General features: G+C 42.4%; 2 protein-coding genes across 4 annotated transcripts in view; one reads left to right on the top strand and one right to left on the bottom strand.

Moving 5' to 3' along the window:
- Window positions 1-3,323, bottom strand: part of LOC309502253 (uncharacterized protein) — a 166,849-nt gene extending 163,526 nt beyond the window's left edge. The window contains exons 1-2 of the mRNA XM_082174558.1: window positions 3,080-3,323; window positions 2,646-2,984 (exon numbers count right to left, since the gene is read on the bottom strand). The gene's annotated coding sequence lies outside the window, so the exon portion shown is untranslated. The remainder of the gene's footprint in view (window positions 1-2,645; window positions 2,985-3,079) is intronic.
- LOC309500348 (uncharacterized protein) overlaps window positions 1-16,061 on the top strand; it is a 252,069-nt gene that overhangs the window by 119,826 nt on the left and 116,182 nt on the right. The window lies entirely within an intron of this gene.

Consider the following 16,061-nt stretch of genomic DNA (forward strand, 5'->3'; position numbering starts at 1 on the left):
TTGTTCTTCTCTCTCTTCTGTATTTAATGTCACTGTTTTCTTACCTTGTATATGTTACCGTTTTGTTAATTTGCAATAAATAAATAAATAAATAAATAAATAAATAAATAAATAAATAAATAAATAAAAACAGCAACATTTCAAAGTGGCTTGTTGGGTGCATATTTTTTCCATGTAGCTCTATGTTGCTCTCGCGGTATCGGCCCCCCATCGAAATCAGATGGGTCTGACCCAACAAAAATCCAGTTTGGCGCTGTTTGACAGTGCGCGCACACTTCAGTACGTGCTCAGAAAAGGTGCATCATCATGTCAGAACCTGTCTGAACAGAACGCCAATGAAATGTTTACCCGGCAAAACTTTAAAGCACAAGCAAATAATGAACTTTTGTGATTGCGAATAAGTGCATTGTGTCCTGTGAGTGTCCACTGCATTAACATGTGATGTGAATGTACGTCGAGTTTTACAGTATTGGGACTGAGGCGCCAGAACTGCAGCTGACAGAATGTGCGCTGTAGCGCGATACGACCATATTTTAGTTTCCATTCTTATTTTGTTTCCACAATAATGTTAGTGAGTAAATCTACTGAAATTTCCGCCATAACAGTGGAGTGTGATGTGTAAGATGTAGGGCTACCACATCTTTAAATTACAATTAGTATTATTTAAGTTAACAAAATGAAATACGTAGACCTACACTAAAAAACTAGTTGAGGATAAATTCGTTAAAATTGGGCAATTCCAGTGTTATGGACGAGACATTTGCAGTCAAAACTTGAAATATAAATTCTCAGAAAATGCATTTAATACCAATATATTGAAACGTCTGTTAATAAAGGAGTCAAGACATTAGAAAAATATCAGTCAACACATGCGTTTTATATTTAATATGAGGGAAATACAAATGTGACGTGACACAAAAAATCTTGAACAAAAGATTTTTTACAAAACAAATGATTAAGGCAAAATATTTACACTGCGCAAACCAAAAGATATACCCACTGGATGTAATTAATTTTAATCCATATTTCATCAACCAATTGCCTGTTTTTAATAAATAAGAAGTCTCATAAATGAACCGAAAATCAGCGCAAGGTAGGCTACTTGCCTTAGACCTGAGAAATATATAGAAAGCTTGAAATGTCTACTTTTAAACAGAACAATTCAAAACGAAGGAAAACAGACTGCTCTCTGCTTATGTAATCCATATGAAATGTGCATTTATCTCTGGCGCGTTCTGCGAAGATCGCGACGCATCGTCAACTTCATCTTTGCAGTCGACACAGAAAACACTTGTTTATTAATAAACAATAAAAATGTCTCCTTGCTGTATTTGAATTATTCATAATCATTACTTTTGCCGGTTCTTTGTGACAGCTTTTAGATGCTTTATTGGCAGCGCCACCCAGACGTTAAGAGTCACACCGCATCAGCACCAAAAACATGATTTTTTCAAATCAAGTCAAAAATCGTGATACGAACCGAATCATAGGTTTGGTCTATCATTACAGCCCTAGTAAGATGAGAAAGCAAGAGTTTATGGTTGAAAAAAAAAACAATGGCTATCTGAACATCTTTGCCAAGTGCAAACCAGTACAGAAGTAGGCTAATCAATAAATTATCGGGGAGGGTCATGCCTTTTTTCACAATCATTTTGGAGGGTCATAGAAAAATGTATTGCTGGCAAAGGGAGGGTCATGTATTTTTTGACTACAGATCTCAAAACTCCTCCGGTGGCCCCTTAAATAAAAAACTTTACTTCAGTCTAAAGGTGTCAGGAGGAGAATGACGATCGCCATTGACTGAAAATAAATCTATTTGGTGCTTCATTCATTCAGAGATATTCATGTTACGTGAGTTTCTAGCACACTTGTATCAGTGTGACGCTCAGTTCTGGTGCTGGGATGACACACTAACATGGGATGAGTTGTGTTTAATAAATCCTCATTATGATTTTATTAATTCATCATAGCAGTGGCGTGAGTTACACTAGCTGTATATTATGATTATTTAGCATCAGACAACAGACTGTACAAGACCGGTCATATGTATCAAAACTCACTGACAAATCTGACTAAAGAGCTTTTTTGTAGATCATATGTGTGATGATAAAGCAGTATGTGAGAGCCAGTGCAAACCACTGAAGCGAGAGACTGATGATGTGTGACAGTGATCATGTGATCATGAACCTTGTGTAGAAGCTGCTGTTAGTGTTTGTGCAGTTAGTGTTCAATCATCACAGCTTACAGTGGCAGTAGTTGAGAAGAGAGATGTTACTGTATTATTTATTCCTGGTTTATATGAGAGTGAAACTCAGTGAGCTGCTTCCCATAAACCTTCAGCTTTCCTGAATCAATGACATTATTAAGCCTTATAATTCCTCAAACTGCATACAAATCCTTATGATTCCCGATATTGACCTTCCTCATGGTTCATACATGAAATATTGCATGAATCAGAAGAGTCTATTTTAGCCTAGTATGACCCATAGTTCAATACTGGGAATTATAAGGATTTTTATGCAGTTCATGACTTTGACCACTAATATTTTGCAATTGCCAAATGTATGAAGCCATCAGGAAGAGTAGAGCCAAAAAAAGATGTGTGAAAGTTTTCACAAATCTGTCAGAAAAGACTGTTTTCTCACCTGAATACTTGACAGTGTATCTGACTGAGGTCTTGACTTGATTTCTGTGAGTAAGCTGACATCTCCACTCTCTGTTGTTATCTTCATTCAGGAGTGTTGTAGTCAGAGTGATGATGATACTGCGATATTGAACTGATGATGATGATATCTGATATCTGGAGTCTGTCTTCAGATCAACACCAGCCTGATTCACCCACAACAGCTCAAATCCCACAGAAAGGACCAGATCATCACAGGAGAGTCTAGTATATAAATACAACTGACAGGAGAGAGTCACAGAGCGGCCTGGACTGATCTCAGTCTGTGAGGATGAAGATGATGATGGTGGAGACACTGAAACTGAACACAAGACACAAATCACAGACTCTTCAATCATCATCTGAGTTTAAAGGGAGAATCTGCCCTTTTTAAATTGAACACAATCTTAAACTTACCATGAAGAACATGCAGATAAACACGTGCATCAGGTCCTTGTTTCTGTCCATTCACATATTGTCTGCAGCTGTATAATCCATCATCTTCTGCTGTGACGTTCTTGATGTTCAGAGAGCAGTCAGACTCCAGACTCAGTCTCTCATGTCTCTCTGTGTCTTTCTTCTTAATCCCTCCAGTAATCAGTTCAACTCCTGCTGAATGACTGAATGTGTTATAGTAGTTCCATGTAGTTTTAGATTTGCAGTCAGAAAGAGCATTATTACAGGACAGACAAGCATTTTCACCAGAACTGATGAACTCATTATTCACTCCACTGATACCTGAAACACAGTATATCTCAGTGATCATTATGATATATATTAATAAATGATAAAACATAAACCATACCAGCATAAAAAGCAGAAGATTCAAATCAGTCTTTTTCCAGTGTTTGATAGTGTCACGGTTCATGAATTCACTGTTTTCTTCGTGTCTCGTGTATTTGTTGTTTTGTGTGTGTGAGTGGGCGTGACTGCTCGTTCCTGCTGATCAGCGCGCCGGCTGTTCTCATTCCCCGCACCAGCTGCTGCCAATTCACTCACCTATAAAGACTCATCGCACTCTCCTCTCTTTGTCAGATCGTTGTTTGGTGTCCTCAGTGTGTGTCATCGTGTGCCATCTCCAGTCCTGTTCCTGATTCAAGTTTTCCTGTTCGGTGTCTTCGTGGTGTTCGTCTCATCTCGTCTGGATGTTCACTGTCACTGGATTCACCGTCACCTGTCTTCACCTGCACGCTGATCATCTAGTCCCTGCGCCACCGGCCCACCCGAGTTCCTGTATTTCTTTGTGTCTTTTGACCCTCAATAAAGAGTTACTTGCATCATTGCTTCTGCTTCATGAATTATGACAGAACGATCTGACCAAACGATGGAAGCAGCAAGCGGATCCTCTTCTCCTCTGGAAGAATTCATCAAGTCCAGTATTTCACGGATGGATGCCCAGGAGAGGAACATGACTGAGTCGGGTCGGGCTATTCAAGCTCTTGTGGCGCAGGTGTCCAAGGTCACCCAGCAATTGCAACATCTACAAGCTCCCACTGCGCCACCCACACCGGCCGCTCCCCCCGTACCACCACAGAGCGTCTCCCGGTCAGAGCCCCGCCTACCTGTTCCCGAGTTATACAACGGTGAGCCAAACTATTGCAGAGCATTCCTAACACGCTGTTCTATGCATTTTTCTCTGCAGCCCAGGACCTTTGCCACTGAACAGAGCAAGGTAGCATTTGTGCTCACGTTACTGACTGGGAGGGCAGCGCTATGGGGGACGGCGGTGTGGGAGAACCAAGATCCATGCTGTGCCTCGTTCCAGACACTCGCCGCCGAAATGAGGATGGTGTTCGACCGCGCGGTCGTGGGAAGAGAAGCGGCACGGATCCTCGCGGACCTCAAGCAAGGCGGAAGATCTGTATCTGATTACGCTATCGAGTTCCGGACCTTGGCGGCAGAGTGTCAGTGGAACGAGGAGGCGCAGTGGGATATGTTCCTGCATGGGCTGGCTGACCGCGTCCTGAGAGAGATTTATGCTCTGGACCTACCGACTACACTCAATGGGTTGATTGAACTGGCGCTTCGTGTGGATTCCCGACTCTCCCGAGTCGAACGTCTGAAGTTACCTGCTCAGGCCTCTGGAGCAGCTGAGACCACGCGAGCCAGCGGCGGGGACGCGGTCAGCCCGGTCTACGATCACAAGCCCATGCAGGTCGGGCGAGCTCGGCTTTCCCGGGAGGAGAAGGAAAGGCGGAGATCCCAGGGCCTTTGCCTTTACTGTGGGACTGCAGGACATTTTGCTTACAACTGCCCGGTAAAAGGGGCAAGCCTGGCAGTAAATCTAAGGCTACTGTCGGGTGGGATCTCCGCTGAGAAGACCTCATCAACATCTACGCTTCTCCCGGTAAGACTAAGATGGTCAGCCAACACTCACGACTGTCGAGCACTTTTGGACTCCGGGGCAGAGGGTAACTTCATGGACTACACGTTTGCACACAAGATTCTGGTTCCCCTGTTACCTCTCACCCACACCATTGCAGTTCACGCTCTTAAGGCGAGACACGGCAGGCAAAAACATAAATTTTTTATGCAGTGGTCAGTTTTGAGATTTTGGGTTAGTTTACTCCTTCAATATGTGTTCTTTCAAGCTGCTATACAGAAAACGTTGAAAATATACATTAAGATGTTTATTTTATTACATTTTGTTTACTTGCGGCAGTGAGTTTCTCCCGAATTTACCAGGAAGTTAGCATTCAAACGCGACACGCCGAGATCCGTCTGTTTACTGAAGTCTGTCATGACCGGTATCTAGGGTTGCCACCTGTCCCGGTTTTACCGGGATTGTCCTTCTTTTTGATAACCTGTCCCGGGAAATTTAGCCACTCTCCCGGGACACTGAATGTCCCGGTTTTCGAACGGCTACGCAAAGTTCCATTTACTATTTTCTTTCCACTTGAAATAGCCTATGTGTTGTGCAAAGAGCGGTCTTGTATCTTGTGTGTAGAATGCACTATCATTTGCCTCTGTAGACAGGGAGTAGGGACGTGACCACCCATCCCGCTTTGCGTTGCACCGCACAGCATTTTCACCCTTTGTCCCGCATATTGAGAAAATGTCCCGTATTTTCACCAGTCTGTTGGTTTTTAATGATCATATTAAGAAAACATGCTTGCGTTCTTTTGTCTTTTAAGGAAATCAATTTATTTATTATTTTTGCGGCATAGTTTTTCACCTGTTAACAGCTCTTCTTCAGAAGTATGCTACAGTTACAACAGCGTTTTTTTCAATTCCTATCCAATGGTTGAAAAGAAAGGAGTAGCCTAAACACGGTCACTAGTAGGTTGTGGCGGCTGTCAACCAAAATGTGGAGCGGTGATTCGTTCCATGTGTTCCAGTCAGAAAAAAAATGGAAAATTTGGTAGGCTAAATTATTATTATTTTTATAAATTAAAAATGTAGGCTATCAACTGCAGTGGTTGTTTTAATTCACATCCTTTCTAAAAATATGAACGTTTTTGGTTTAATATATTCTTAATATGACTGTCAATGATCTAATTTCATGTTGTTTTATAATTTATTTGTTCATTGTTTATGTAGTTGGGATTTTAGTTGGACTTGGTCAGAACTGTTTCAGAAATAGTTTCTGCATGATGCTGATGCTTTTGGGCTCAGTGGTGTTGAATTAGGATTAGTTCACCCCAAAATGAAAATGTCCTGATTTTCTCACCCCAATGCCATCCAAGATGTTCATGTCTTTCTTTCTTCAGTGGAAAAGAAATTACGTTTTTTTTTAACATTTCAGGATTTTTCTCCACACAATGATCTTCAATGGGAACCAGAATGTTGAAGTCCAAATCAATGCAGTTTCAAAGGACTTTAAAGTGCTTCAAATGAACAATCCCAGCTGAGGAATAGGGCCTTAGCGAATCGATAGGTCATTTTCGATAGGTAAAAATAAAATAAAAATGTATATACTTTTTAACCGCATTTGTTAGTCTTGTGCTGGACTGCGACGCGCCGAGCATGACGTCATCACGTTGGAAAGGTCACGGGCAACATCATTAAACACCCTATTCCTCATCTGGGATCGAGCAGAGCCCTTTGAAACTGCAATGATTTGCACTTCAGCATTCTGGTTCCCATTGAAGTTCATTGTGTGGAGAAAAATCCTGAAATGTTTTTCTCAAAAAACTAATTTCTTTTCCACTGAGGAAAGAAAGACATGAACATCTTGGATGGCATTGGGGTGAGTAAATTATCAGGAAATTTCCAGTTTGGGGTGAACTAATGGACATTTTTTCACTTGTGAGCAAAGCGGTGGGTCAGGTCATCGATATGTCCAGGTTTTTTATCAGACATGGGTGGCAACCCTACCGGTATCATTGTGAAGCTCTGAGTCTCCCGCACAACGCTATGTAACCCAAATATGGGCATTTCCTTTCTATCAGTAACCAATCGTGAATGTCCAAAGGGGGATTTAAAGTTAACGACGATTTCTCATTTAGAGCTATTTAAATCTTTAACTGCCGTTTTCTCAAAATGATTTTTTTGCGTTTTTTTGTCATTCTCCAGTAGAAACATCTCAGCCTATGTAGCACCTATGTACACCAAACTTTCCAGTTATACACTTAGCAGTATTCTGAAGATATTTTCAGAGGGATTTGTTAATAAATCATTCCTGGCCTGATTTATGTGACATTTTAATAAAAAAAATATGGCAAAAATCTATTTTTTATGGCTATGGACAGTATATTTTAATTTCCTAGGTAATGAAAGCATATATCCTGAAATCCCTCTGAGTTTTTATTTTCATCTTGTGTGTAAACAAAATGAAAAAAGAATTTTACACCTGGCTTTATCATATGTTCAGATCTATCTACCGAAAATATATGCAAAATCGTGCATATTTAATTAGATAATGCCTAATTTGCATAATTAAACATACAAATTTCTAAAACTTGTAATACATTTTTTTTATATACTTGTGTAAGTAATCAACTGAGGAAGTTTCATGGTGATATCTATTATTTTCAAATTTTACCCTATTCACCTGTAGTGTCTCGCCTTAAAGGGTCATTTCACCAATTTGAACATTGTTTTTTATTTAAAGTGGGTCATATATGTAGTCGAAATGTAAAATAATTTTTGAATTTGGTGCCTTCGTGACCGAGAAAAGACAAAAAATAACTTCAGAACGCATTTGTATGAAAGACAACAACTCCCACAATTTACCACATTGCACAGCTCCGCAAGCCACTCCCACTAATCCAGAAAGCGCATATCTGCCTATAAGAGAAATCACTCTTCCGTCTACAAGGCTAGCTACTACCAGAGCTTGAAATTCATTTCACATTCACACAAAATGTCTAGTTAGTTGGCAAACTCATATAGTGCATTACTCCTCGTTTGTATTTCTTTCGAAAAGGTGAATTATTGCATGGTACCTGGATGTTCAGTCAGAACATATGCGGTGCGAAACTAGGATAGTTCTCAACGCAAACGTCCGTGTCCTCGTCTGATTCAGAGATTTCGTCCAGGAGAAATTGTCATCGTTGAAATTCTTTGCCGCAGACGGACTCTATCTCTGTGTTCGTAGCAGTTCGTAGCTGCATTGTGAGATCACCGGCGCCACCAGTCCGCCCTAACTCGAGCCAGTCCGGGCTCCTCGTCCGCGGCAGGCAGGTCTTCTGCCTCGGCTGCTCTTCGCTATAATGCGGCTTGTAAAGGTAGCCACAAACACCTGATTCAAGCATCAGACTTCCGAAATCCTCTTCTTCTATATCATATTGAGCACTCTCCTCCGCTATTGTCATAACTTTACATCTGTCTCCACAGCGCCTGTTAGCTTAGCTTCAAACAAGATGGAGGATATTGCTTTCAGTTTCAGAGAGTAAAGTCCCACCCACTGATCTGTAATAGGTCTGTAGCGTGAGCGCGCCCCACCCTGGGAAAGATGAGAAACTAGTGTCTGTAGTCTTAACAGAAATCCCCCCCTCTAACACTTCCTCCTACAATGACGCAAAATGACGATTTTTGCGTCATTGTAGGAGGAAGTGTAAGAGGTAAATAACAGATTTCTCCCGTCTCAGGGGAAAATGAGAGAGTGTTGCACGACCATTCAATAGTATGACTGGGTTTCTAACAATGCAAAGCTTAATGAAAATGGGTGAAGTGTCCCTTTAACAGCCAAGCTCTTCCTATCATTTCATTCACCACTGGACCCATTACACTCATTGTATCTGGCAACCACACGGAAACTACTTCATTCTACATTCTGGACTCCCCCCTCGCACCCATTGTTCTTGGACACCCCTGGCTCATTAAACACAACCACAAAATTGACTGGCAGCAGAGATCAGTGTTGGTGTGGAGCAGTAAATGTCATGAGTCCTGTCTTGTGTCTGCCTGTTCGTCTGTTTCTGTTTCTGCGTTTCAGGAGGAAGCAGTGGATTTGTCAAACGTGCCCACGGAGTATCAGGACCTGAAGGAAGTGTTCAGTAAGTCTCGAGCTGCTTCTCTCCCTCTGCATCGTCCCTATAACTGTGCTATAGATCTACTGCCAGGTACGTCTCCGCCCAAGGGCAAGCTTTACTCTCTGTCTGTTCCCGAGGCCATGGAGAAATATATTTCTGATTCTCTGGCATCCAAATTCATCCGACCTTCCTCTTCTCCAGCGGGGGCGGGGTTCTTTTTTGTGGGGAAGAAGGACGGTTCTCTGCGACCTTGCATTGATTACCGAGGGCTGAATAACATCACGGTAAAGAATACTTATCCTTTGCCGTAAGGCTTATCATTTGGTCCGCATCAGGAAGGGGGATGAATGGAAGACCGCTTTTAACACCCCCAGGGGGCACTTTGAATATTTGGTTATGCCTTTCGGGCTTTCCAATAGCCCAGCGATCTTTCAGGCACTTGTCAATGATGTGCTGAGAGACATGGTCGATCAGTTCATTTATGTCTACCTGGATGACATTCTTTTTTTTCTTCGTCTCTCCAGGAACACGTTCAGCACGCCAGAAGAGTGCTTCAGAGGTTGCTAGAGAATGGGCTTTTTGTCAAGGCGGAGAAATGCGCTTTTCATGCACAATCTGTTCCTTTCTTAGGGTACATTGTGTCGTCTGAGGGAATGCGTATGGATCCTGAGAAGGTTAAGGCTGTGGTGGATTGGCCAAGTCCAGATTCCCGTAAGGCCCTACAGAGGTTTCTGGGGTTCGCCAATTTCTACCGGCGGTTCATTCGCAATTTCAGCCAACTAGCCTCACCTCTGACCGCCTTGACCTCCCCAGAACTACGTTCAGGTGGTCAGACGCAGCTGAGGCTGCGTTTGCCAAACTGAAAGGCCGCTTTGTTTCAGCCCCAATCTTAGTTACCCCTGATCCATCACGTCAGTTCGTGGTGGAGGTCGATGCGTCAGAGGTGGGGGTAGGTGCAGTGCTATCCCAACGTTCTTCTGCAGACGACAGAATGCATCCATGCGCGTTTTTGTCTCACCGTTTGTCCCCTGCCGAACGTAATTATGATATTGGTAACAGAGAGTTGTTGGCAGTCAAGTTAGCATTGGAAGAATGGCGTCACTGGTTAGAAGGGTCGGGGGTACCTTTTATCGTTTGGACCGATCATAAGAATCTGGAATACATTAGAACCGCTAAAAGATTGAACTCCAGGCAGGCTCGGTGGGCACTTTTTTTCGGACGTTTTGACTTTACTCTCTCGTACAGCCCGGGCTCCAAAAACATTAAGCCCGATTCTTTGTCACGCATTTTTGACCGTTCCGATCGCCCGTCTACTCCCGAGTGCATTTTTCCGGAGACCCTAATTATCTCCACACTCTCATGGGAGGTCGAATCGAAGGTCAAGACGGCCTTACAAGGGGTAACGCCTCCGGTCGGCTGTGTACCGAACCGTTTATTTGTGCCAGAGGAATTACGGTCCAACGTTATTCAGTGGGGGCATTGTTCCAATGTGGCTTGTCATCCAGGAGTCAGTCGCACTACATCTTTAGTCAAGCAACGATTTTGGTGGCCACGTATGGCTCGCGACGTTCACAGTTTTGTTTTGGCTTGCTCAGTTTGTGCCACTGGTAAGACTTCCAATCGACCCCCAGATGGGCTCCTTCATCCTCAGGGTTTCATCCCCAAAACAATGGCCAAACTGAGAGAGCCAACCAGGATTTGGAGAGAACGTTGCTATGTCTGGTCTCCAAGAATCCTTCCTCATGGAGCCAACAACTGTCAATGGTGGAGTACGCCCACAATTCGTTACCAGTATCATCTACGGGCCTATCTCCGTTTGAGTGTAGTCTAGGTTACCAGCCACCAATTTTTCCTAGTCTGGAATCTGAAGTCGCGGTCCCCTCTGCTCACGCCTTCGTCCAGAGGTGTCATCGCACTTGGACAAGAGCCCGCGAGACTCTACTCCAAGCGGGAGTGCGCACCAAGGCCAAAGCCGATCGCCACCGGTCTAGGCCTCCCGTATACATCGTTGGTCAAAAAGTGTGGCTTTCTACCAAGAACATTCCTCTCCGTTCCGTCTCTAATAAACTTGCTCCCAAATTTATCGGCCCGTTTACTGTCACCAAGATCATTAGCCCGGTGGCAGTCCACCTCAAACTCCCTCCAGTGTACAGGAGAATTCATTCCGCCTTCCATGTTTCCAAAATAAAACCCGTGTTTCATTCTCGTTTTAATCCGCCTGTCCCGGTTCATCAATTCCCAAAGGAAGGAGCAAAACTCAGGGAAGGTTTGCTGGGATCAGTAGTTCCCTTTCGTAGTCACTTCAAGTTACGTCGAATGACGACGAAATGGGGTTTCGCTTAGAAAGCCTATCATCTTCGAGTATATATAAAACGAGTCAATGGCAATGAAATGCCATGGGTCTGCGGAATTTGCATAGCGTAACTCCGCCCTACCCTGGGGGTATAGAAGGAAGTGCGCTAGCAACATGCAGATATGTTTTCGCTTCGGAGCCAAGTTGATTCTTCACTCCACAAGCCAATTCTGAGTTCATCTCTCCATTCTCTTCGAGACGAGCCTCTCTCCAGGTGTTGGTGTGACAGCGAGTTCCAGCGAGTGCACATTCCCTGCTTATCTGTGCAGTGATTTGCTAGAGTGTGTGTGTTCATCTCCCTGGTCGCTTCAACATCTGTGGAGAAATATCCTTTCACAAAAGAGCATTGCATGCGGCACGTCTTTTTAAAGATGCCTCGCCTGTGCATTTCTGGTTGCGGTCTATATGTGTCTGACTCTGATGGGCACAATCGCTGTCTTGTGTGTCTGGGTGTCGAGCACGCTAAGGCAGCGTTTGTGGATGAGTCATGTTCCCATTGCGGGAACATGCCCATCGCACGGTTGCAGTCGAGACTCAATGACCTTTGTGGTAGAGTCCCCTCATCCGCACCCCGATCTACGAGCTTCACGAGAGCTGATACTTCGGCTGGCGGCCAGGGTGACCTGAGGGTTACGGTGTGGAACAAAGCGCGCCGACTATTCCACGCTCCACACCTCCCTCTAGCACTGTGCAACCCGCGAGTGTTCAAAATGAGCCTGCTGTACAGTCCACTGACTTGCCGCAGGTCTCATTCGGCGCTCCAGAGGAAGACTGTATGTCGATCGCTGCATCACAAGGTGGGCAGGAGTCCTTGGGAAGTGACGATTCGGCTGTGCTCGAGAGCAGTCGCGTTTTAGACCAAATGGTCACTGCGTGCGACCTGGACCACATCAGTGAATGAATGGTGAGATATTTTACTAAATAAATGTGTCAGAAGAATTGCGCGCTAACTTAACTGTTTATTTTTCCATCTGAATCATATCAGTGATCTTTTGTGGGGTTTTACGCATGCGCAGTAAAGCTGAATTTAGCGTTTTCAAAAGTTTCTCATCCACACTGAAACGTCCAAAAACACCTGAAAACACTAGTGTGCACAGAGAGCGTTTATAAACGAAAACACCGTTTTGTATCCGGATTAATGTAGACATAGCCTCAGATAAAAAAAAATAAAAAACGCAAGTGTCATGCGCTTCGGTAAAAAAAGAAATATACTTAGCCCTCACACTCCTGTTTCTTAATAAAAATCTTTAATTTATTATAAACCCACATAATAAAATGTCACCTCCCCAGTTCACAGGCACTTCACCATTCCACAATAATCTTCTCATTTTGATTATATATGCCTACATGAGCCTTGCCTATGAACTCGTAGGATTAGGACTGAGGCTAAAGTTTATGTGAATAAGGCTGCATTTGTAGATCAAATCAGATTCATAAGAACTGTTTCTGTACAAGTTAATTAGTCCCATTCATTTTTTTCCCCATAAATTCATTCATACAGTTGTTTGTTCATACGCTGTGTAAGAACTAAATCAACACTAACACAGAATTATGAGGATTAATTGTATTGGTTTGTGGTTTACAGAGCACAAATACATTTATTAAATTAATAAAGCGCCGCAGAGTCGAGAAGCGCCGCAGCGTTGAATGGTTGTTAGGGTTAACGTTACAGATGAATCCACAGGACAAAAAAGAATGACAGCCTCGATGACAGGCAAATCTTTCAATTCAGTTGAAAAATCACTCCTCTTCATAACGCAAGGATCACATCCAACATATGTTTAGATTTTTTGTCTATATCTTTCTCTTGTAATAGCATCTAAAGTAGTGCAGCACAGACTTTCCTCCATCTCGTCCATTCCGCTTTTCACTTCCTGCCCTCCATTTGAATGTTGCGCATCATCACAATCACATGACTGCATTTAAGGCACCTATAAGGCATTTAAAATACATTTGAAATCCATTAAAATTTTTTACATAAAATATACAGTCCGTTCTGACATCTCTAAATATTTTAGACAATTTTATTCTTTTTATGCCTGATAGCAAGGCTTCGAAGCTTGTGTCGAGAACATCTCACACAGTGACATTTTGGTGACATTTGTGATTTATTTTATCAAATAAATCATTTTTAATTTTCATTTCATGAATGTGAAGAAAAAAATTATATTAATTTTTTAAAACTATATTTTTCTGTTAGCCAAATATCACAATCATAACTATACATTTTCTAAATACAAACCTCTTTAAGCAAAACGGAAAATTGGATTTAAAGAAAATATATTATATATCAGCACAAGCCACTGTAAAGATGCATGTCTATCCTTCAACAGCATTGCTTTCATTCTCGTTAAAAATCAATAGATGTGTTGTCTTATTTTTTTCAAGTTGGCTCAACTTGTTTTTATTTGTCTTGACAAGAAGTTTTAAGTTCAAAAGATTACCTGGTACTCATTAGATGTAGATGAGTTTGTTTCTTCATGGGAACAGATTTGGAGAAATGTAGCATTACATTACTTGCTCAGCAATGAATCCTGTGCAGTGAAGAGACTCTAAACTACTGATAAAACACATCACAATAATCCACGAGTGATCCACACCACTCCAGTCCATCCGTTAAACTCATGTGAAGAGAAAAGATTAAACAAATCCATCAAGACATTTTAACTTCAAGCCGAATCTGGCTAAAATATGAGTCCATAATAAGACTTCCTCCAGACAGTGAAAAAGTCCACCACATGTTGTCCTCTCACATCAACATCCACAAACATATTTGTTTTGGACTGTTCCATTGAGTTATCCAATTATTGAGTATTCCTCTCCTGAAGCCACCGGACAATCAGCTGATGAGGCCCTTTTCCTCCTCCTTCGTCTCCAGACCACCGGACTCGAGACCACCGAACCCGGGACCACCGGAACTGGGACCACTGGAACCGGGACCACCAGAACTGGGACCACCGGAACTGGGACCACCGGAACTGGGACCACTCCCCTGGCAATTCTCTCCCGATGGCGAATGAGACCCTCCACCATCGCCTCAAAGCTGACCCGATCATATGCTCTTCGGATCAGCCAGTCCATCGGTTCGTCAAGTGCACAATTGAATAAATCCTTGCTAGCCTCCTCGCCAAGGTTCAACCCCTCAGCTGCGCAACTAAACCTCTGGGTGAACTCTCTCACCTCCATCCCCTGCTGACGGAGGGAGACTAATTCCTTAAATCGGAGAATCCGCTCCCATTGCGGACAGGAGACTGGTTGCGCCTCTCTTCTCCGCTGAGTCCTCATTTGGTCGGTACGTTCTGTCACGATTGAATATAAAACAAAAAGGTGCGAGGACTCAAATGCAGGGGAAGAGAAATATTTATTTACAACAGAAAACACTAAACACTAAGGATGGCTGACGCGAAACAGTCGTTCTGAAGCTTTGCGAGATCCCGAAGCGCAGATGTGTCGAAACACTGATCCGAAGCGTGATTCGAAACACCCATGTCACGTGACTATGGCCAAACGAAGCCTCGAAGTGTTTCACTAAGTGTTTTATCAGGTGTGGTCCGCCGAATCAGCGTTTGATTGACACGGTCGGGAACAGACAGACCACACAATCGCACATCTGTATAAAAGTGAAATAAACGCATTTTGACTTTGTGGGTTTTTGTGAGAGGAGTTTGACTTTGAGATAGCGGATTTTGGTGATATAGTGACATAGTGCGATTTGATTAGTTATAGGCTATTTAGGCTTACATTTAAATTTACACAACACATTGACTCATAGGCTAGAGACAGACAGAGTATACATATAGTGACACATTAATAGATACATAGATATAAATATATATAGACAGCTAGATTAATAGATAGATACATATATAGATAGATTAAAAAAACATATATAAATACATATATTTTAGATAGATACATATATATAGATAGATTATAGATACATATATAAATACATATATTATAGATAGATACATAGATACATAGATTAGATACATATCTAGATACATAGATAGATTCATATAGATAGATAGATAGATTTGGATAGATAGATAAAATGGAGGCTCCCCAGAAGAGATGCCGTACATCTGTGGTGTGGGAGCATTTCCATTTAGAAACCCCAAATAAAGTGAGATGTGTGTATTGTGATCGGCATCTAGCCTACTGCAACAATACATCATCCATGATGCGCCATTTGAGGAGCACTCATCCTGCCATTTTGCAGGGTGCAGAGGATGGTAGCATTCCCCCTGTACCTGCTACTGACACTGCTGGGCCATCTCAGCAAGGTACTGTATGCGTTTGAAATATAATTATAATTGAAATATAATTACAAACTTTTGGAACACTGTTTATAAAGTCCATAGCCCTATGCCCTACAACCTAATGTCCCAATCACAACTGCCAATAATGTTAAAAATAGCTTCAATGTGAATATAATATAATATAATATTGTGTGAATATACATTTTATAGGTCTACATAGGAGTACCCAATATACTGCCAGTGACAACATCATTTTGGTTTTCCCATTTGTTGTAGTTCTACATTCCATTACATTTTTCTCTGCACACTGAGCATAAACTTAAAGCATAAACTGACCCACTGGAAAGAGAAAGCAGTAATCTTTCCTC

Source organism: Leuciscus leuciscus, assembly GCF_965113295.1.
Source record: "Leuciscus leuciscus genome assembly, chromosome: 1".
NCBI lineage: Eukaryota > Metazoa > Chordata > Actinopteri > Cypriniformes > Leuciscidae > Leuciscus > Leuciscus leuciscus.